This window comes from Adiantum capillus-veneris, chromosome 18 (assembly GCF_014529385.1).
Source record: "Adiantum capillus-veneris isolate H3 chromosome 18, ASM1452938v2, whole genome shotgun sequence".
Lineage (NCBI taxonomy): Eukaryota > Viridiplantae > Streptophyta > Polypodiopsida > Polypodiales > Pteridaceae > Adiantum > Adiantum capillus-veneris.
Genome location: NC_140948.1, coordinates 53,784,255 through 53,807,559, shown reverse-complemented (window position 1 = coordinate 53,807,559; position 23,305 = coordinate 53,784,255). Strand labels below are relative to the sequence as shown.

The following is a 23,305-nucleotide window of genomic DNA, read 5'->3' as shown; positions in this document are numbered from 1 at the left end:
TCTACATGGATTTCCCTTTCAACATGCATATCCAAAGGCAAAGGCTCGACCACATTATTTGTTGACACATAACCATCCCTTTGATGTACATTTGCTTCTCTTTCCCTATTTGCCATTTCATGCCTTCTCACCTTCTTTCTCCATTGCTCTCTAGAAACCTTTACTGCCTCATTGTAGGTCCCTGGGTCCTTGAGCTCCACCTTGTCTCTAATGCTTTGATGTAAGACAACCACAAACCTATCTTTCTTCAAGAAATCAGGGGGCATTTGATTCTCTTCAAGTCCCTTTATGATCTTTCTCCAACAAGCTTCAAACCTGTTTATGTGCACATTGATGTCTTCATGTTCTCCTTGTTGCAGCTTGCTTAGCTCTCTCCACAAATACTCAGGATCATCCTCCTTCTCAAACTCTTCTCTCAAGGCATGAGAAATAAGATTCCAATCTCCCTTTACACCACCTTCAAGCCTATCTTCATACCATTCACGTGCTTCACCTTCAAGTAGCAAACTCACCAAACGTACCTTGAATGCACCATCGTCCCTATTGCTCTTCAATGCAATCAATTCGATCCTTCGGATGAACTTGTCCACATCTTCTCCTTTCCCACCCTTGAAGATTTCATACCCATCTCCCGCCATAGGCCTTGAGTTGATCTTCAAATGGATGCCAATCTGTAGATCAAAACCCTATTAGAAGGATTCTCTTCTCCTCAGTGGGGGCACCAGTTTATGTGAAGGATTGGAGGGTTGACCTCGACAACACCTCAAACCAACACCAAGAAAATAGGATGAAGAGTATAGCTCTCTTGAGATAATATGGGTTGACCTTCTCTCACTAATTTTCTCAATTTCACACACACTCAACCTCGACTAGCCTCGACTAGCTCCGACTACACCGCTACAACTCCCACTACACTCCATTGCACTCAAAGACACCAAGGAAGCAATAAAATCAAGGAAAAACGTGAGAAAAAAACCATGGAAATATCTGTACTTTTGACCATAACTCAAAGAGCTTCACTTCTTTTCAAACGCCCTTCCATGGGCGCTCCCATATATACACATAGCTTGACCAAAACCCACTCAAATCAAGCTTAATTTGAAAATCCACAAAGTTCAGGAAAAAAAAATCAAAAAAGGTGATGGAAAACTTGGGGGAAACCTTGCCCTTTGATATATGTACAAGCAAGGCATTGCAGCACATAGTTTACCCTCGACTAGCTGCACCACAAGGAGTTGCACACACCATAGCCACCATACCTCAAAACAAGATGAAGAGAGGTCAATATGCAGAGCTAAGCACCCACTTTAATCAGCCCATTGAGGAGAGACACACTCTCAACTCACCACATCGGGCCCTCGACTAGCAAGACAGGCTGCTCTACTCCCAAACGCCTCTATCCCTCGCGGCACTTCTTACTGCTAGATCTTCCTATGTCAAATCCCCCACTCACTCATGACCTCAAGCTGATAAAAACTCAGTTTTGTTCATATTTTTCAAGTACTAAGTGACTCTTTCAAGTCTCGACACGTCTATGTACAAAAACAACAAAACTATGCACCCCGCACAACTGGCCCGCATGCGTAGAGACAACTGGCACACACCGCCTTTGTACACTGTGTACAAGCATGCTTTATTTACATATAAGGGACCCAAAATCATTAAAAAAACCTTTCCAAAGTCTTTGGGGTGGCTTGCATCATTCCGTAAAAACACGTCACAACGTTTCTCCCCTTGGACAAACCAGCATTACATTGATCAACGGTCTTCTTTTAACATTTGACCAACCATCACTCACAATTGTGCATCCTGAAAGCGAAATATTCCCAAGTATTATTTTTTCAACACACTCTTTGACTTCGGTGTAACATTTGTCCAAGAAAACATTTCGTATCGTGTGATAAGAAGGAGCTGAAAATCCTGGGCCAAACTCACCGATTTTCTTCCAAGCAGCCTTCAAATGATTGCTATCTACCATGACCAAAGCACTTCCAGTGAAGGATATTGCTTTGGAAAGTGCAGCAAGTGCAGTTTGTGCTTCTTCTAGAGATGGCACTCGAAAGCTTTGATGTAATTATTTTTTACGCATTTGACCAAGTCCACCTTCATTGTGACGCTTAAAAAGAACGCTGATTGAAATCTCCTCCCCCTGTGCAGGTTGATCTCCAAGGTTAGTTGGCGTCACTACAGGATCTACAGAGTTAATATCTGGCTCTAAGAACTCTTGACTTGCAACCACAGAGATATATATCTGTTGTCTCTTGTCACCCTTTTTGGCGAGCTCTTCTCTCAAACGCTTTGCAATTGTAGGTGCCTGAGGATGTTCACATTTCTTACAACTCTTTTTAACGCTACTCAAAAAATGGTCCCTAATACATGGTGTACCGCCTAATTTTGTTGTGAGACAAAATTTACATTGCCAATCCATATGTTGGCTGCATAAGTTGTAAGCATAATCTCACTCTTTACCAGGAGCTTTTTTTTTTTGTTTCTTCGTATCACTTGTGCCCACATTTTTCTCCATTGCTTTTAAATTAAAACTGAAGACAAAAGAACCAAATGTTCAGTTTTTGAAACATTTTTCCTATTTTCAATATATATTAAGAAACCATTCAATATGAAAGTAACCAAAATGCACAATATCATATTTTCAATGCACGCTAGTCTATCCACATATCAATCACTATGTTGTGAGCAAACATACACATTGTAATACACTCTATGCACGGCATAATAACTATAACAATGCTATCAATTTCTCAATGCAATTATTATTATAATGATAATTTATATGTCCACTTTGATTTGCAAACAATACACATCTAATTTCAAATGCTACAAAGAATAATCAACTTCTACACTGAACAATGTCAGTTGTTTGCAAAAAAGAAACGAAAGCAATAAAATATATGATTGGTCATTTCATGCACTAATAATCTATCGTAATACATAATGCACTCTTTGTATAAACCAATTCATGAACTAATACAAATAAATCTTCAATATAATCACACAATTGAGGACTACTTGTATCCAGTGAAGGATTGTAGCCCCCCATGCAACCAATTCAATATATAAAATCTATTTTGACCCAATTAAGGATTATAGCTCTTACATTGTGGAGTGATAGTGTATATCAACTCAAATCTATGATGGTGAAAAATGCAAGACTTCAAGGATCTTTATATGCCCAGTACACTAGTACATGACATCCAACCTTTGACTATCGACTCGTCATTTACATATGCTCATCTTCTAAAACCAATTACAGCCCTCATTTGGACCAATGGATTTGTCGCAATGAACATGACTCTCCAAGTTTTCGATTATTTTGGTTTTGTACCTTTATGTCAGTAAAGGAATTAAAAAAATTTAGAAGTGTTACCGTCGAATTAAGAATCACGTCCGGCCCAAAAAAACAAGTTGTGACTCTATAACCTTAGGACAATGCACAAGGAGATGACTACACCCGGCACTCGGATACACCTCCCAAAGATTTTCAAGGACCGCAGTTAGCACATTGTTTACTATATATAATTACTCCCGCCGGGCTTTTTCATTTTCCAGCAGGCCCGTCGGCTATGCGGGCCCGCCGGGAAAATAAAAAAGGCCGGGGAGACCCGCAAGAAAAATGAAAAATCCCGAAGGGCTAACCGATTCTATGGGTTTTTGCAAGTTATAACCAAAGTCACGTTAACAATTAACGTGATCACGTGATTTTCTTGTGTAAATACTAGAGTTATCAACATAATCACACGATCGTGATTACTTCAATGAAATCCCTGCTAGCATGTAATTATATAAACAAGACAACATTTACATACTAACGTAGAAAAATGTTAGGTTGGTACGTTTATTTTATGTAGAGCAGAAGGTCTTTTGAGGGCACATTGTCAAAAGGCTTTTCATTTTTTACAATTTTACCTTTTCTTTTGCATTTTAGATTAGATGTTCGGTAAGATTGTCATTGAAGTAAACCAATGAATGCCTCCAAAATTTTAAGCTCCATCTTATATAGTATAGATATAGATGCACTTTGTGGTATGCCTTAAGAGGCAAGGCTTTGCCATTGCTCTTCATTTTTAACTTTGACAAAATTTTGGCTTTTATTTTCTTATCCTTAAGTATTTGATATGATTACACACAATCTATCAAATTTGTATATTGACTATATGTTGATTGGTAGAAAATGAGATTCATTATTAGTGGTCGTCAGTTCTTGAGTCCATAAAGAAGGAAAAAATTGTGGTTCTTAGGGTTTCACTTCATTGCAATTGGAAATTATGCACGTGCACATTTACTCTAAAGTTTCGTGATTAAACATGGAGTTAATGGGTGTTAATGAGTTACTGGGTGCTAATTCTCTTATGGCTTGCTCATCGTGTAACTACTGTGGGACTAATGATTGGTCACTAAGTTTGTATTTCCACATCATTATAATAAGATGTGAACAACAAACTTTAAGCCTCTCTTTGGAGTGTTGCAATCAAAGTGTCAAAAGCCTCTCTTTCTTTGTTTCTTCTTTTATACCAATACTCACACTGTGATCACCTCCAATGACTATCGAGGAATGTAATAATCATCTCCAATCACTACCGTGGAGTGTGGTCATATATCAATGCTATAAAAAAAACCTAGATTTAGTGTAATCCTGCTTGCAACATTTGAAATTTACCTCTAAATTTTAAAATGGAAGATGAGAATACCTACAAATTTTACAAAAAACTAGTGTAATTTAGTGTAGAAACCTTCAAATTTAGTCAATTTACCTCTACTCTTTCTCATACGTAGGTTTGCCAAGTTTTTGGGGAAAAGTTTTTTTGAGCACTAGTGTAGGTGTAACTAGCACTATAGAACTTGCAGAACTAGTTTAAATGGGTAGTATATCTTTGACTAGACCAAAATGAGAATATGTGTACTTTGGCAAATGTAGTTGATGTTTTTTTTCTTCAATGTTTTTTCCAAAGAGATGATAAGTGGGTGGTCCTAAATGAGGCCCTCTCAAAATGAATCTTGTATAAGATTTTTTTTTTAACCTCTATTTGAGATTTTCTCCCATTTTCACCCTTGAGTGCCACATCGGGTTGGAGGGCCCATCAAGTGGGTTGTCTCGAGATCCAAAGGGTTGTTGGCGCATGGATATGAGTGTGTTGCAGGTTCATTATTGCAAAGAGGGATTCGGGGAGTCCTCGAAACAAGGGTGATGTTGGGGTGGAGCTCTTGGTTGTCCATTAGAAAAAATATGAACACTCTAGGGGCCCTTTGAGATTAAGATTAATTAAAAGCCAACCAATAGGAAGAGGGTGGTGGACACACTCTATACCTTCTACTTTTTTTTCCCCACCTACACGTGGGGAAGGTAGTAGGGAGAAACTTTTACACATATCATGTATTTACAATTGTACATTGCTTTACATTACACCCTCAAGGAGCAACCGTGGGAACCACCCCCCCAATAAGGGAGGAGAATATACCCAAGAGAGCGCAACATGTGAGCCTCGAACCCTCAACCTTGGGGTTACATCGCAAAGGTACGTCTCACCAACTGAGCTCGCTTCTTGGGGGACAATGTAGGGGGACAAGGTAGGTGGACACACTCTATACCTTCAAAAGAGTAGAGGGCCTATCAAGTGGGTTGTCTCGGGATCCAAGGGGTTGTTGGTGCGTGGATATGAGTGTGTTGCATGCTCATTATTGCAAAGAGGGATTCATGGAGTCCTCGAAACAAGGGTGCTCTTGGGGTGAAGCCCTTTGCTGTCCATTAGAAAAAATATAATCACTCTAGGGGCCCTTTGAGATTAAGGTTAATTAGAGGCCAACCAATAGGAAGAGGTGGTGGACACACTCTATACCTTCTACTTTTTTTTCCCACGGTCAATGAGGGGAAGGTAGTAGGGAGAAATTTTTACACATATCATGTATTTACAATTGTACATTGAGGGGCAACCGTGGGAACCACCCCCCCAATAAGGGAGGAGAATATACCCAAGAGAACGCAACTTGTGAGCCTCGAACCCTCAACATTGGGGTTACATCACAAAGGTCTCACCAACTGAGCTCGCTTCTTGGGTGACAAGGTAGGGGGACAAGGTAGGTGGACACACTCTATACCTTCAAAAGAGTAGAGGGCCCATCAAGTGGGTTGTCTCGGGATCCAAGGACTTGTTGGCACATGGATATGAGTGTATTGCAGGCTCATTATTGCAAAGAGGGATTCGGGGAGTCCACGAAACAAGGGTGCTCTTGGGATGGAGCTCTTGGCTGTCCATTAGAAAAACTATGAACACTCTAGGTGCCCTTTGAGATTAAGGTTAATTAGAGGCCACCCAATAGGAAGAGGGTGGTGGACACACTCTATACCTTCTTCTTCTTTTTTCCCACCATCAGTGCGGGAAGGTAGTAGGGAGAAACTTTTACGCATATCATGTATTTACAATTGTACATTGCTATACATTACACCCTCGAGGGGCAACCATGGGAACCACCCCCCAAGGTCTCACCAATTGAGCTTACTTCTTGGGTGACAAGGTAGGGGGACAAGGTAGGTGGACACACTCTATACCTTCAAAAGGGTAGGGGGACAAGGTAGCTTTACACCTATTAATGGCTTCTTACCTAGTTAGAAGGTAAGGGAGGTGGCTAGCCTCGTCACTATATGGCACGGCTCCAACCAGGGGGGATCTATGGTGGGAAAGGGAAGCAGGAATCGCAATGCAATCCTAGCCGTCCGGCGAATCGGTGAACTAGGGGTGAACTACGCGTGAGCTAGGGGTGAACTAGGATATGGTGAACTAAGGGTGAACTGGGGTGGGAAAGCAAATTGCTCGTCTTTATAGGAAGATTCTTGATCAATGATTGGAGGTGAACTTGGGGTAAACTAGGCCTGAAAAGTAGATTTCACATAATCCAAGACAGTTACACCCCAATCATTATTACTTTGAGAAGGCACATTTAAAAAGCCAAACCTTCACATAGGGGGACTCTAATGTGCATGCATAGTGACGAGGGAGAGAGAGATTTAAAATTAGTGAACTAAAAGTAAACTAGGGTGAACTAGAGGTAAGCTAAGGTGTTTTTAGTTTACCATAGTGAAATAGGGGTGAACTAAGGGTAAACTAGTGGTGAACTTGGGGTGGCCTGTGAATGTGGGTTCACAGAGGTGAACTAAGGGTGAACTAAGGGTGAACTAAGGATAAACTAAGAGTGTACTAGAAGTAAACTAAACTCAGCTTCCTTCAATATGGAATCACTTGAAGACCATGTAGGCAACAAGATCATATCGGACCTAGAATGGGAGAGTGACTCAAGCAATAGCAACAAATGTGATCAAGCTAGTGACTCTCCGAGCTCCTTTGAAGGTGATGAAGTCATATCACGGATGACACAAACAAGGCTACCTTCCTTCAATCCACTACCATATGTTTCTTCTTTTTTCTATTCTTTTGAAAGGAGTACTTATGAGTTGATAAAGAATGTGATTAGGGATGACACTTTAATCACCTTGGCAGCTCTTAAAGCTTGTGATACTAGAGGGGTGCTAGATTTGGGTAGATGGAGAAAAATGAAGGAAGGTTTGTTCTTGGGACAACCTGAAGATGGCATGAGTTATCTTTGTTTACCCTCATCATCTTCAAAGATCAAGATATCTTATCTTGAAGAATGGGGGAACATTGTCCAAGGTTTCCACACAAAGGGACATGAACAAAATCACTTGGGGATAGAAGATACCATTAAAACGATCAAGCTAGAGTGGTGTGTGGACATTAGAAGACATGGGATTCCACTTGACTATGTGAAGGACCTTCTCAGTGCTTGTGAGTGTAAGAGATGGAAGGAATACTTAGAGGCATGCAGTAGTGCCAAAAGAAAGCATACATATGTGCGTCTTCTGCATCACAAAAGTGTAGATGTATCAAAAGTAAAATCAGCTTTGGTGGATATTATGGTTGAGCATAAAGTGAGGCTTATTATGGTCCATTCCAGTAAGATCCATGGTATCTCTAAGACCACTATCGATTACATTTCTCATAGAGGTGGACAACCCCAGAATAAAGGTACCAAAACGAGGCTTAGAAAAACAAAGAAGAGTGGATGCCCTTTCAAAGTCAAAGTAGAATATCTTGATGGTAACAAAAAGGCCTCCATTTTTTTGTTTCCTCTTCATGAAGGACATACCCCTGGTAGTCGTGAGGATTTATACCACTTACTTGTCCATCCAAATTGATTGAGTGTTGTATGGAAGATCTATTTGATGTTGGCAATGCACGAAGTTGCAAAGATGTCCTTATCAAAAGAGCAATTACATTATGAACGGTGTTTTTACATTGAGCAAGTGACCTTCAGATTCTTTATGATACAAAGGGAAGTTTCAATGATGTCATTTCAAATACAAAATCAAGGTATTTACTAGGCTATCTCTTTGACTCAAGTACACTTTGTAATTTCTCGTGGTGAAACTAATGCATTTTAGGTATACTTCTCATTTTGTGCTCCAAGGAAAACTTTCTAGGGATGATTGGACATGTATGTTGATCGAGGCTACAATGCTAAAGAAGCAGGGAAAGGTATCCATAATATTTTGATTCGTTTGGGAGAGTTGTAGTGACCAAAAGTTGTTTGAGCATAGTGCCTATTGAATCTTTTTTTGTGAAAACATGCAGGTGTGCTACTACCAACCTTACGATCCTCATGCAATAGATGACAGTGAAAAACCCTTTGTTCTTATCATTCAAGACCAATGGATGTTGGAAATGGCTATGCAATTCTCTCGGCATAACTCATGGGCTATTGATAGCACTTTTAAGACGAATGCGTTTGGGCTACCACTATATGCCGATGTCTTGCCAAATCAACATGGTGTGGGTATTCCAATTTGGTTTATGATGTGCTCTAATGACCCAGGCTCAGACCATGAGAGGATAGCACTAGAGATAACATTATCTACAATCCTATCTAGAATGGGGAATGTTAGACCTACCGCCCTTGTCATTGACAAATCTGCTTTAGAGCTTGAAGCATTCTCAAAGGTCATCAATGGAGATGAATTTTGTTGGCATTCTTATGAAAAGGGACCCCGAGAGCAACGTTTTTGCCATATTATTGTGAGTTGGTTCCACACAAAGAAAGCATGGGTGGAAAATCCTCTTCCAAATGTTTGTAGACTCTTCATTGTGAATGCAATGCATGTGTGGGTCTCCGTGCACCTTGATAACCAATTGTTCTTGTATATGTAGGTACCAAAGGAGCTCCAAGATCATCTTTATTCATCAATGACAACACTTATGCATGCCTTCGACGAGGTAGAATTTGAGAATCACTACCAAGCACTTCTTCAACACTATGCAACTCATGTTAATGTGCAGAGGTATGTGACAAATGGTTGGTGTGGACGTGATTGCCCATGGCGCAGAAGATGGCCCAAGTTTGGTCATTTATTCAACTATGGAAACTTAGTGGAGAGACTATGGTAATACATAAAGTATACCTTATAAGACGTGCGGATCAATAGATCTATTGTGGATCTCTTGCATGCTATTGTGGGTGATTCAACAACTGGCACTAGAATGGGTGGTACTTTATTGGAGTTCTTCAAACAAAAACAAGAAATAGCTAAGACAATCCCTCATGGATTGATTTCTCTCTTTGTTATAAAAGAGGGATCTTAAACTTGATTTCGTATTGTTACTCTAGTTGACTCGGGCCGCTACAACATCCGGGGCTCTTCAAAGCAACACACTACACAATTACATGGTGGGGAGAAAATACTACAACTGTACAAGAGTGATCCTTCCACCTAGGAAATTGTGAATGAAATGACACTATTATTCAAGGTTCGAAGTATTTCTAATATAAGCCACTGGCATCATGTGAGCATGCAATGCAACTACTGTGATTGCCCAGATTGGGCAAGCAGGTGTAAACACCTATATGCACTTCACCCAATCATAAAGAAGTACTTTCCACACTTGTATCCCTTCATTCCAACTGTGGATAATGAGCATGCCGTTGATAAAGATCTCCAAACACGAAAGATATCAATGAATATTTCATGGACAACTCAATTGAGGATGGGGCTGATGATAATGAGGTCTTGAAATGTGTAAGCGAGGTCAGAAGCATACTTACAACGATTGAAGAAAGCTTGAAGGACAATGATCCGGCTCAAAAAGCAGTCTTGTTACGTGAACTCAACAATTGCAAGGATACCTTATTAAAGACCTCGCCACCGAAGGCGATTGAGATGCCTATGAGAGGAAGTATACGGAAAATACAAGCACATGTGACTCAAACAAGACTTGGGCATGGGAAGAGGCCACAAGAAGCGGAGCCAAATATAGAGTTTTATGAAGCAGGGACATCCCAACCAACAAAGCAAGCTCACGTACTGGTATATTGCGAAGGAAACATCAAAGTGGCAAGTCTCGAGTTCGATTTCATGAGACACCACGAATTTGGTGTCCACATTGTTGCACCAAAACATTCATGGTTGACCTAGGGTTACCATTACATGTCAAACTTGCCATGCATTATTGCCTTTATTGTCACAACATACCCTTCCGGATGGAGAGACCTACCTAATAGATAAACATGTGAGAATATGTGATATTCCAACAAATGTAGTATGCAAGATTATTTCTTGTACATTGAGATAAACCCCAATAGATGAGAGAGACTTTACAATGGTTCAAGACGATGGTGAAGTTCTTTGTAATGTGTTTGCATCCCAATGGAGTCTTGTGCTCATATGATGGATCCACTTTGGTCATGTATATTTGGTTTAAACAAGGTTTATGTCTATTTTGATTCTAGCTACACTTGTCTTGATACTGTGCACTCAATATATGAATTTACATTTGGTTTGCAATATGGTATGCTCTAGGAAATTTTGTGGTGCTACCCCAATTTCACCCTTAGTTTACTACCAGTTCACTCCTAGTTCACCCTAAGTTCACTTTTGGGTCACCACTGTAGGCCACAACCCATTTTCACCCCCAGTTCACCCTTAGTTCACTTTTAGTTCACCCTCAGATCACCCCTAGTTCACTCTTAGTTCACCATTGTCAGGCCAAAACTAATGCTCATCCCTAGTTCACCCTTGGTTCACCACTGTAGGGCCAAAACTCATGCTCTCTAGAATCATTCTCAGATTAGGTCCCTAGTTTATCCCTAGTTCACCCTTAGTTTACCACTGAAAGGTCTAAACCATGCTCTCGGGAATCATTCTTAGATTTGGTCCCTAGTTCATCCCTAGTTCACCCCTTGGGAACCATTCTTAGTTTAGGTCCCTAGTTCACCCCTAGTTCAACCTTAGTTCATCACTGCAAGGCCCAAAACCATGCTCTCGGGAATCATTCTCAGATTTCCTCCCTAGTTCACCCCTAGTTCACTCCTAGTTCACCTCTAGTTCACCCCTAGTTCACCATACTGCAATTAGATTTGGTCCCTAGTTCACTCTTAGGTCATCCCTAGTTCACCCAGATTACCTCCCTAGTTCACCCTTTGTGCACCCTCAGTTCACCCTTAGTTCAACCCTGGGTCACCCCTTATGCCTAGTTTGTATCACAAATGGAGGCTTCGTTGTCATGTAATTTGCATTACCTTAGTTCAAGACTCACTTCCTTATATTTTATAGAAATTCCTTGTTACCATTTGGGCCTTTTACCCCTACAATAATTGGTCTATCATTTTGTGTTAATCACCCCATTTCTCGCTTTTCTCATCAACAATTATTGCACTAGCGTAATCTTCACTCGTAAGGTTTTGGAAACAAGTGCACCTACCTTGGTCACTCTTAGAGAATTAGAATCGATCATAACACATCATTTCTTACATCATAACACATCATTTATTACATCATAACACATCATTTCTCACATCTTAACACATCATTTCTTACCACACATGAAATAGATAGATTGAACGACATATTGGAGAGAATTTAGATCACTCTTGGAAATTTGGAATCAATCTTGATATATCCCTCTTAATATGTACAAAAGGTAGGCAATCAATAGCACACAGAGACATATTGGAGGAACCAAGATGGATTATATTGCGTAAAGAACAAGAAATTTACATCATAACTCCATCATGTGACGTAAAAGACATTAGCATATGGTGCACTATGCTCTCATAAGATCTCAAAAGTTACATCACAAAAGTTTTACATATAATAAAGCAATTTCCAACGCATGAGATAAAAAAGAGATGCTACATAGTTTGGGGTGTCCAAAACACATCATCCTTGCACTCCATCAAGTCCTAGAGACTTTTTGCTCCATGCTATAAGCTCCTCTTTTAGCCTTTGAACGGATTGGTGCTTGAACCAAGTCTTTGTGAGTTGTACATCAAACATAGAGAGTTAGTGAACCATATATATCACTAAAGATAGACCATCACATAAAGTTAAGTGTTTTTTCAATGAAAAACATTTACATACCCTGCTCTTTGATCGTTTTCCAAAGGCCCCAGCAGTAAGATGCTTCATATAAGCCATAACATAAAACTCACAATCATGGGCATTTGGTTGATGAGGAACCTAAAGACATGCATCAATTTTCAATAGTGAAAAATCATATAAATTGACCTTATCAACATGACAACACATGCGTACAACACTTGAGCCATTGACACACCTCAGGTATTTCTAGTGGTGAAAGTCCTTTTCTTGGTTTTTCCATGAACTCTTTCAAACCCTCATTCAATTGTGAGATAGAATCTCAAGAACCCTACAAGGAAAGCTCTTAGATCAAACTCTCACCCAATAACCTCTATATTCCTTACCACATACATACCTATAAACACTAGCAAGATAGGTTGTGCCATTAGAATCCGGCAATGAATTGAAGTACATAATAGCATGTGAATCCCATGGAGATTTGTCAAGCTTTTTGAAGCGATTGTTGAAGATGACATAAAGGACCCAATAGTTCAGTAAACAAGACATAAATATGCAACAAATTAAGCATGAAAACCATAGGTACATCACATCACTTTCAAGCTAAAAGAAAATGAATAAAGCATACCTACTAACTATTGGTAGAAAAAGGAACCAATGTTGAGACATATCTACACCTGGAAGGTAATTCTTGATAAGTCCAATGTCTTCATGATGACGTAGTGTAACATAGTCATACCATATGTTGGGGTATAAAGCCCAATGTGGTCGCCCAGGTAAGTGGGCGGGCCACCAGGTATGTACACATATTCTTTTGTAAAAACCTAATAAGAACTCACTATGCTCTACACATTACAGTAGAGCGAGTTCACCATATCCTCGTGCTCTTCTTCTCGCACTCTCTCTCGCGTCTCACTTCCGCTCGTACTCCTTCAACTGGTATCAGAGCTCAGATCGAGGCTCGGGGCACCACTGCAGGAGGCTAGAGTCACCAACTCAGATTGGAGTGAAATTCGACAGGCAAAGACACGGCCCCAAATCTCGTGGGTGAGGCCGAAGGACTTGGTGTTGTCAGAAATTCATTCTGAGGTCATCTCGGCCACCGTTCGGCTTCGACAAAGGTCTGCGCAGGCCATTTTCAACTACGTGGTCTTAGCGAGTGCAGATCCGACTCTGCAAATTTGGGGTTTTCGGCCTACGTCTGCAGGTGCTGAGGATATCGACACTCCCAGAGTGTTGATTTGTGGCTGTCTACACATCGAAGGACGGCTCACAGTTCTTGGAGGCGTGTCACATACGACACGGGCGCATCTACACATAGACTGTAGGCGACATCCACTAGTTCATCAGGTAGCTTGTGTTTGCTGCTTGATATTCCAGATTTCATCCTGACATTGCAGGTACTTCCACATGGGATGTATTGTCAGAGATGATGTATGTCTGTTGAGGGTTTGCTGGCTGTGAGTCACGCAGCAAACAACCGCCACAGCGGTTACAGCATACAGTGGGAAATTTGTGGATGTATGACTTTGTGGGAAGTCTATGTACTGTCAGATTTACTGCAGCCTTTGTTGAGGGTCGAGTGAGGTTTTATTGAGCTGGGGGATTCTCGAATGTTGAGATCCTTTCGGTGATACAGGTCTTGGAGCGATCCCTCGAGCACCCTTAGATAGGCAGCTAGGATGTATTGACTGTGAGTTAAACAGTTGGGATTGCATCTTTGCTTTACTGCCGTTGAGGCATTGTCGCAGTCTATGCTTACAGGACAGTGACAGGACAGTCAGAGACAGTACAGGTGCAAGACAGGTTTACCCACAGCTTATAGTGTCAGAGAGACAGTGTTTTTGAGCTGTTTTTGGTCTGTTTTTGAGTACACCAGAGCCATTTTACAAAGGAGACTCTGCCGAAATTTATGCTTAATCTGAAGCTTTCTTGGTTCATTTGGCAGGTTGATATTGGTTCAGAGGTCAGTTTACAGGGGAAAATCTGCCGAATTTTTCCCAGGAAAGTAAACTACTGTGAAGCGTAGCTATGGCTGGATCACAAGACACTGCTCTTTACAATATCAAGAAGCTGGATGGAACCAATTTCCCATTGTGGAAGAAGCAGATTTGGCACGTGTTGGTACAAAAGAAGCAGATAAAACCTATAAAGCTCAAGGGGATAAAACCAGAAGATATGGACGAAGATGAATGGAGCGAAATGGATGAATTGGCACTTTCTACCATTATGCGGACTTTGGCAGAAAGCGTTTACTTCAATGTAGCAGACGAGATGTCGGCTTATCAAGCATGGTTAAAGCTGAGTGATCTTTATGAGAAGCAGAGTGCAGCTTCACAGGTATACTAGCTTAAGAAGCTTGTTGACTTGAAGATGAAAGAAGGGACACCTATGTCCAATCATCTGAATGAATTCAACACAATCTATAGTCAGTTGTCAGCTCAAGGTGTCAAGTTTGATGAACCTGTTAGAGCTATGTTCTTGTTGATCATATTGCCGGCAAGTTGGGACACTTTTTCGCACAGCTTTGAGTAATTTTGCACCTCCAGATGGTTTGAACATAGCAGGTGTAGAAGGAAATCTGCTTACTGAAGAAACCAATAGAAAGACAATGCACAAAGGCAAAGGAACAGCCTTAGTTGTCAGGGGAAGGACCAAAGAAAAGTACAAAGGTGGAAAGAGGAATCAGTCTCGTAGCAAGTCCCGCAGTGCTAAAGGCAAGAGTGACATAGAATGCTACCATTGTGGCAAGAAGGGTCACATGAAAAGAGACTGCAGAGAATGGAAAGCAGAAAAAGGCAAAGAGAAAGATGAAGACCATGGTGAGAAGAACAAGTCCTCAGTGAAGATTCAAGAAAAAAATGCGACAAACACTGTTGCAGAGGATGACAGTCTAGTGTCAGGAGACATCTACTTCTTGAAGAATACAATGGACTCAGCTCTTCTTACAGCATCTGATCGAAATGCACTGAGTGACTGGATTATAGACTCAGGGGCATCACTTCATGTGTCTCCAAACAAGGAGTGGTTTACCTCTTATGTGACCACTAAAGATCATGTTCGGCTAGGCAATGGGCAGACATGTGAGATCTTAGGTGTTGGAGATGTTCAATTGAAGTTTCAGAATGGCTCTTCTTTCACGCTGAAGAATGTGAAACATGTTCCCGCAATTACAAAGAGCTTGATCAGCACAGGTTTACTTGATGATGTTGGCTACGTCACCACTTTTGGACAGAACATGTGGAAGATATCCAAGGGTTCTATGACAGTAGCACATGGAGTAAAGTCTGGAGGACTTTACATGATTTATGTATCAAATGTCTCTAAAAAAGTAATCAATGTAACCGAGCAGCCGAACGTTTCTTTGTGGCATAGCCGGTTAGGACATATGTCCAAGAAGGGAATGGAAATCTTGTCTCGTTCTGGTTATTTGCCTGGCTTTTCATTTAATGATTTTGAATTCTGTGAACATTGTCTGTATGGTAAGCAAACACAGCAGCCACATAAGCATAGAAGCAGTAGAAGAGATACACAGTTGGCACTTGTTCATAGTGATTTGTGTGGACCTATGCCTAACCTATCTCTAGGGAGAGCTTCTTACTTTATGACATTTATAGATGATTACTCGAGGAAAGTATGGGTTTACTTTCTCAAGCACAAGGATGAAGCGTTGAGTGTTTTCAAAACTTTTGTGACACTTGTGGAGAATCAGAGTGGCAAGAAGCTTAAATGCTTACGCACTGACAATGGTGGAGAGTATGTTTCGAAGGCCTTTCAGGACTTTTGTGAGTCAAAAGGTATAAAACGTGAACTTACTGCTCCTTACAATCCTCTTCAAAATGGTGTTGCTGAGAGGATGAATAGGACCATACAAGAGAAGGTCAGAAGTATGTTGTCTAATGCACAGCTGCCAAATGGGTTTTGGGCTGAAGTTGTATCAACAGCTGTTCATCTTGTAAATAGATCTCCTAGCAAGGTTTTGCAGAAGGATTTAGTGCCAGAGATGGTATGGTCAGGCAAAATGCCCTCATACAAGCATCTCAGAGTCTTTGGCTATGAGGCATATACTCACGTTCCAAAAGAATTCAGGAACAAACTTGAGCCAAAGAGTAGAAAGTGCATCTTTCTAGGCTATGGTAATTCTGGTGAGATGGGGTACAGACTTTGGGATCCCGAATCCAGAAAGGTTGTCCGCAGCAATGATGTTCACTTTAATGAATCCAAATATCATTCTAAACCAGAGAGGGTTGAGGAGATTAGAAGAGTTGTCTTCCAAGAAGATGGACCTACACGTGCAAGACAAAATGTCAGGGCTCAAGAGGAGCAAGGACAGGATAGAGTGGAACCACAGGTTGTGGCTGAGCCTGATCCACCTATTGTGCATAGATCTAGACGTGTCTCGCGACCTCTTGATAGGTTTGTTCCATCTATGAACTATGTCATGTTGACTGATTGCAATGAGCCTTCATGTTACAAGGAAGCAGTGCAAATGAAGGACTCCGAGAATTGGCAATTGGCCATGCAGTCAGAGATGAGAGCTCTGTATAAAAACAAGACATGGAAGCTAGTTAAATTACCACAGGGCAAAAAGGCTCTACCTTGTAAATGGGTTTACAGGTATAAGATCACCGCTCATGATAGTCAGCCAAAGTACAAAGCAAGGCTTGTTGCCAAGGGCTTTAAGCAAGAACAAGGCATTGACTTTGATGAAGTCTTCTCTCCGGTGGTCAAGATGACTACATTGAGATGCTTTCTTGCATTGGTTGCCATATTAGATTTGGTGTTGCACCAAATGGATGTCAAGACAGCGTTCTTGCATGGTGATTTAGATGTGGAAATTTACATGCAGCAGCCAGAAGGGTTTGTTGAGAAAGGCAAGGAAGATTGGGTATGCCAGTTGTTAAAGAGTCTTCATGGCTTAAAACAATCACCGAGGGCATGGTACCATAAATTCCACAAGTTTATGCTTTCTCAAGGCTACAAACGTAGTGAGTTCGATCACTGTCTATATACAAAGAAGGCTAAGGATGGCAGTTGGCTGATCCTTATTTTGTATGTGGATGACATGTTGATTGCTGGCAAGCACTTGGAAGAAATTTCAGCTTTGAAGTCAAAGATGGCAAAATCGTTTGACATGAAAGACATGGGTGAGGCAAGTCATATACTTGGTATGCGCATTGAGAGAGACAGATCAAAGAAGTTGATTTGGTTATCTCAAACAGAGTATATTGACAAGGTTTTGCAACGTTTCAATATGGAGAAGGGAAAGGCATTGAGTGTTCCATTGCCACCATATGTGAAACTTAGCAAACAAGATTGTCCTGTGTCTGAGGAAGAACAGGCTGAAATGGATAAGATTCCATATGCATCTGCAGTGGGTAGTTTGATGTATGCAATGATTGCTACTCGCCCAGACATTGCATTTGCAGTGGGAGTAGTAAGTCGATACATGTCAAACCCAGGCAAGAAACATTGGGAGGCAGTGAAAGGAATATTGAGATACCTGAAAGCTACAAAGAGTATGCGTATATGCTATGGGAGTCAGGAGCTAAGTGTAAAGGGTTTTACAGACTCAGATTATGCAGGTGACTTAGACAACCGAAGGTCTACGTCAGGGTATGTCTTTACATTGGCTGGTGGAGCAATATCATGGCATTCTAGATTACAAGATTGTGTTACTCAGTCTACCAGAGAGGCTGAATATGTTGCAGCATCAGAGGCATGAAAAGAATCAATTTGGCTTAATCGACTAGTAACAGATTTGGGAATCAAAGAAGAGATGCCTGTGTTATATTGTGATAGTCAAAGTGCTATACAATTGGCTCGCAATCCAGTTTATCACTCAAAGACAAATCATGTGGATGTGAAGTATCATTTCATCAGGGAAATGCTCGAGGATAAGCAACTTCAGCTTGTCAAAGTTCACACCACAGAAAATCCTGCTGATCTACTTACAAAAGGACTTCCCTCAGAGAGCTTTGCGCATTTTCGCAAGCAGTTAGGTGTAGGGTAGTACATCACTTCTCTACATCTCTTGTATATTAGCTTGTATAGTAGCTTCTCTCACACTTAAAGTACCACATTGGACTTTAAGTGGGAGGTTGTTGGGGTATAAAGCCCAATGTGGTCGCCCAGGTAAGTGGGCGGGCCGCCAGGTATGTACACATATTCTTTTGTAAAAACCTAATAAGAACTCACTATGCTCTACACATTACAGTAGAGCGAGTTCACCATATCCTCGTGCTCTTCTTCTCGCACTCTCTCTCGCGTCTCACTTCCGCTCGTACTCCTTCACCATAAACTATCCATGAACCAAACTTGGTCTAAAATCTCTTTAGGCAATGTGTTTTCTCTCCAACTATCACCATAAAAAACAAAGACATTGCATTGAAAACTTACATAATACACGACATATTTTTGAAAGCATACAAATGAGCTTTAAGCTATAGTTACATCATAAACAAGTTCATTGTTTTTGTGGAAGCTTTGGCATGGGAAATATCTTCAAGTATTTTCATGTCCACTTCCGAAATTATGTTAGATCAATGAGATCTAAATTGAATTGGTGATCCACTTTCAAAACTATATGTCAAAGCAAATTTATACATTAACAAATGATAGAGAATGCTAAACCTTTAGAGGATGGTAATAATCACCTTGCTTGTATGGACTCGTTGCCATTACTACTACTTGCTTCCAAGTTAATTCCCCTCTTGCTTATCACCAAAGAAAGTGGCATGTTGCCTTTGCAAAGAGGAGAGTCACTAATCATTTGGATTTGCTTTGACAAACCAATGGTCACCCGAATATGAAGTATATTGACAAGTTCATGAGAAGGTAAGTAGAATTATCTACTATATGCATGATTTATATTTCTACATGAACAAAGTTTTACCTGTTTTCCTCTTTGAACGGACAACAAATTTTCAAGCAAGGAAGCACCTAACGGTACGGGAGTACCCTCTATGAAGTTTTATTTTCCCTTGCTTCACGGGTGCAAGCAAAGGACCATGACCATCATCCAATGTGAGATTTGGCTACAAGACATGCAACTTATTTAACACCAAATTCAAAATCCGCATCATACCATACAATTAGTCATTTAAATAACAACACTACATGCGACATACCGGAGTACATGCTTGCTCAATATCAACTTTCTCCTCTACTTTTTTGTCCTCAACGTTTTCCTCTTCTTTATGTATTTTTCCACCGGGGTTACGCTTCTAAAAAGAGTCGAGAGTGAAAAGCAAAAAAAAAAACGTAATCCTTATAAAAATAAAATGTGATGGTTGCGATATATATGCTTACATTCATTTCGAAGCCACCATCAATCCGTTTTTGTATACCCGCCATGCGTGCATCTTTTGTGCTCATGTAGTCCCCTAATGCATTGGCCATTTCTCTTTCTACAAAAGCTTCTTTCGATCCCTTTGCTAGCTTCTCACTCTCATCGAAAGCATTCATTTTCAAAGCAAGGACTTCTCCCTCCCTTGTTTCTCTCGAACTTATAAGCCGCATCCTTGAACCGCACCTTTAATTGCTTCTCGTATGTGTTTGCCCTTGACAAAGTCCGATTCATCATGCCTCGCGGTCGACCACCCTTGCGTAGCGGGATATCACACTCGGTGCCATGATCATCTCGAAGATGTTCCATCATGTCGACCCTCTTCTCGTAACATATTTTGTTAGCCCGGCACTCTTCCGTTGCAATGCATTGACGAGTTTTTCTCCCATTGTCACACACAATTTCGATGTAGAGCGGCCTCGCATCTTCCATCCCCCGTGATTGTTTGTTTGTGAGCTAGTGAAGTGGGACACTTAATTGAATGCTCCTCCTCCTAAAGCGTAGTTCATTGCAATTTCAAAGCCTCACCGGTATATGACACACAAATGGGTATAAGGCACAGAGCTGAGGGTATAAGAGAGTATAAGGCACACAGAGCATAAGCCTTTGTATGCTAGGGTATTAGGCTGTTGTAAAGAGCTATGATATCTTTGCTTCACAGGTGCCGAGCATATGATACTGTTGTAAGCCGCAGAGCTTTTCAGGTAATAAGCATAAGCAATGCTAATAATGCAGTGCAAGAATAAGGGTGCAATCACTGTAGGCAGTGCATGAAGCACCCGGCTACGCCTTGCTTGACGCAGGAGAAACCAGGGGAATATCGAAAGCGGAATAAGGGTGCAATTGTTGCAGGCTTGCGCAAGGGCTGATCTGACGCAGGAGAACGCAGGGGAATACCGAAAGCGGGCGCAGCAGGACGAGGCCTAGTACACCAAATTGCACGCCAAGGGAATCATTGAATGCTCCCGCTCCCCCCTTCAATAACTGCGCCTCCATCCCCTGAACTGAGCGCCCCCCCCCCCGTCAGACGGCTCTTATCCGCCCTACTCCCCCTGCCCTCAATCCCCTCTGGCCTCCAGCCGTGCCATATAGTGACGAGGGGTGGCTAGGGGAAAGGGATGGGATGGGACCATTTGACCTCTTTTCCCCCACTTTTTGACTCGGATTTAAAAATACACTAAGAATTTAAAATTTTCAAAAAAATCATATTTAAAATTGTTTCTCCTTAAAAGGTCCTCGAGCCTATTTCATGGTCAAAAAAGTGTATTTTACCTCCAAAAGTCAAAAACGTACACTGAAAAAGAAAAGAAATGATTTTTTTTCAAAAAAATCAAAACATCTTTTTTCACCCTCCAAAGGTTTTCCAACCCTATTCTATAGCTTAAAAGTGATTTTCTCTCTCTACAAACCCTTTTCCAAGCTCTCAATTGTTACAGCACATGCACCCCTATAGTCTAGCATCATCTCTCTGCTAGCTTTCTCCCACCTCCATTGTAGCACCAAGCAAGCTTCTTTCCCATCTCTTTCCCTTGTCCACCACATATTTTCACACCAAGCTAGCTCCTCTCCTTTCTCTCACCTCCATTAAAGCATGAAACAAGATTCTCCTCCTTCTACTTTCATTCACTGACACTACATGAAAATATCTACTCTCGAAGGTGACAAAAGTATGAGCTCACATGATTTACATATCACAACAACAGGAGGTGTGAATGGTCATAGACACACAAATACTCAAGTGTATATGAATCTCTAGATGAGGAAGACAAATACTTGTAAGGGAAGGGAAGCCTCACAACAACAACATTGTCTCCCTTTGTAATTTTTTTCATGACGTTGGATTCCTCTATAGATGCTTTTGTATTTATACTCATTTTGGTGCAATATAAATATGTTTTCTTTTAAATGGTGTCGTATTGAGTGAGAGTATTTGATTTAGATTATTGGAGTTTCATACAGACATTGTTGACCTTTATGAATATTTTGATTTTCCTCTAAGATGTTTCAAGTCTCAAGTCTTAATCACTCCATCATGAAGAAATTCAAGCAATTTTTTGATTTCATCTTAATCAATAATGGTTATTCTTATTAAAGTAGATCATAACCTTTGTTAAGATGTCCTCATTTGGGGATGTTGAATATATTCTCCTTCATTAGTAGTGCTTCATAAGTTGAGAAATCTAAATTCTTGTCTTTCAACATGTTATTGTTTCCATACTAGTATGCCTATGCCAAGTTTGACTTAGAGAAATGACAACTTAAGATGGAGGTGTCGATATATAGCGGTGATTTGATAGGTGAACAATTAACTTATTGTTGATTAATGTTTTAGTATACATATATTGTAAAGCCTTTGAGTTTCCAACTTTTTGGACTACATAAGTAGTCCTTAGTAAAGGGTTGGATTTTTAGTGCATCTTTGGACCATTGGATAGAACTTGCAAATTAGCACCACATGCAAAGCTAATGATAGTAAACTTTTTTTGAAATATTTCTTTTAGGCCCTTGCGAGAGAGTGTTGACATTTGTGTGCGTCTATCTTTAAAGAAGGGCATTGAGTATTGTATTTGAGTATTGTGTCAATCATTGTTTTTTATGTTTTTGGAAAACTGTCATCAAATTAGTTCATTGTTACACTTTTATTCAAAAACATGATATTTTATTGTGATACCATATGTTTAAAAATACTAGTGTCACTTTCTTTTTTTCCTCTCTCACAAAGAATCTTTTTATTATGAAATTCTTCTCAATAGCTTTATGTAGGCCATAGTGAATTTTCACCTTGTTTGAGTAGTGTTTTTTTAGTATCAAATTTTATTAAATATCCCTATTCATTGGCTATTGGTAGCTATTTCTTTGGTATTGGTAAAGATGATATCAATAGCTATCACCCTTGTAAACTTAACTATTAAATTGTGGATTTGACTTCTACTATGTAGCTCATTTGGATAGAGAAAGTGTAAAGTTAAATTATAGAGGCATGTATTGTTATCATAGAAGATATGTACCAATGGAGCCCATGTAAACTGCTAATCAAAAAATCTTTGGTTGGATACTTTAACAATAGGGGTGACATGTGGTTTTAAATGCCAAAGAAATGGCTTTACCAAAACATTCCGAAGGACAAGGGGTAAAAAAAGGAAGTAAAAATTGGCTCCTTGTTTGGCCAATTTCTAGTGCTGAATGTTTAGTGTACACAGGATCACCCAACAATCAACATTGGTGTCAACCTATAGCACGGCATTGTTGTGATGATCATTGGTTACCTACATGTATGACTTTTGATGCAAACTCTGGGGACAAGAAAATATGCACACTTATGGTGTGTGAGATGCATGGTTTGTGATATTGTTGAGCGATATGACTGTTAAATCTAAGGATGCAAAGGGGTAAGGCAATGGAAGGGAGACGAGGGAGAGAGGGGAGAGGGAGGGAGAGATAGGAGAGATGCAGGGGAGAGGGAGAGGTAGGGGAGATGCAGGGGAGAGGAGAGGGAGAGAGTTATTTTTTTGGAGGGAAAATAAAAAGTCAAAAAATGGCCGTAAGTCCAAAAAAGGTCA

At 40.5% G+C, this 23,305-nt stretch overlaps 3 pseudogenes; 1 reads left to right on the top strand and 2 right to left on the bottom strand.

Annotated features, from left to right (window-relative positions):
- Positions 1-286: 286 nt before the first annotated feature.
- Positions 287-638, bottom strand: LOC147435673 (uncharacterized; annotated as a pseudogene).
- Positions 639-7,240: 6,602 nt separating this feature from the next.
- LOC147435672 (uncharacterized) lies at positions 7,241-10,578 on the top strand (annotated as a pseudogene).
- Positions 10,579-12,297: 1,719 nt separating this feature from the next.
- On the bottom strand, positions 12,298-20,177 carry LOC147435671 (uncharacterized; annotated as a pseudogene).
- Between the last annotated feature and the right edge of the window lie 3,128 nt (positions 20,178-23,305).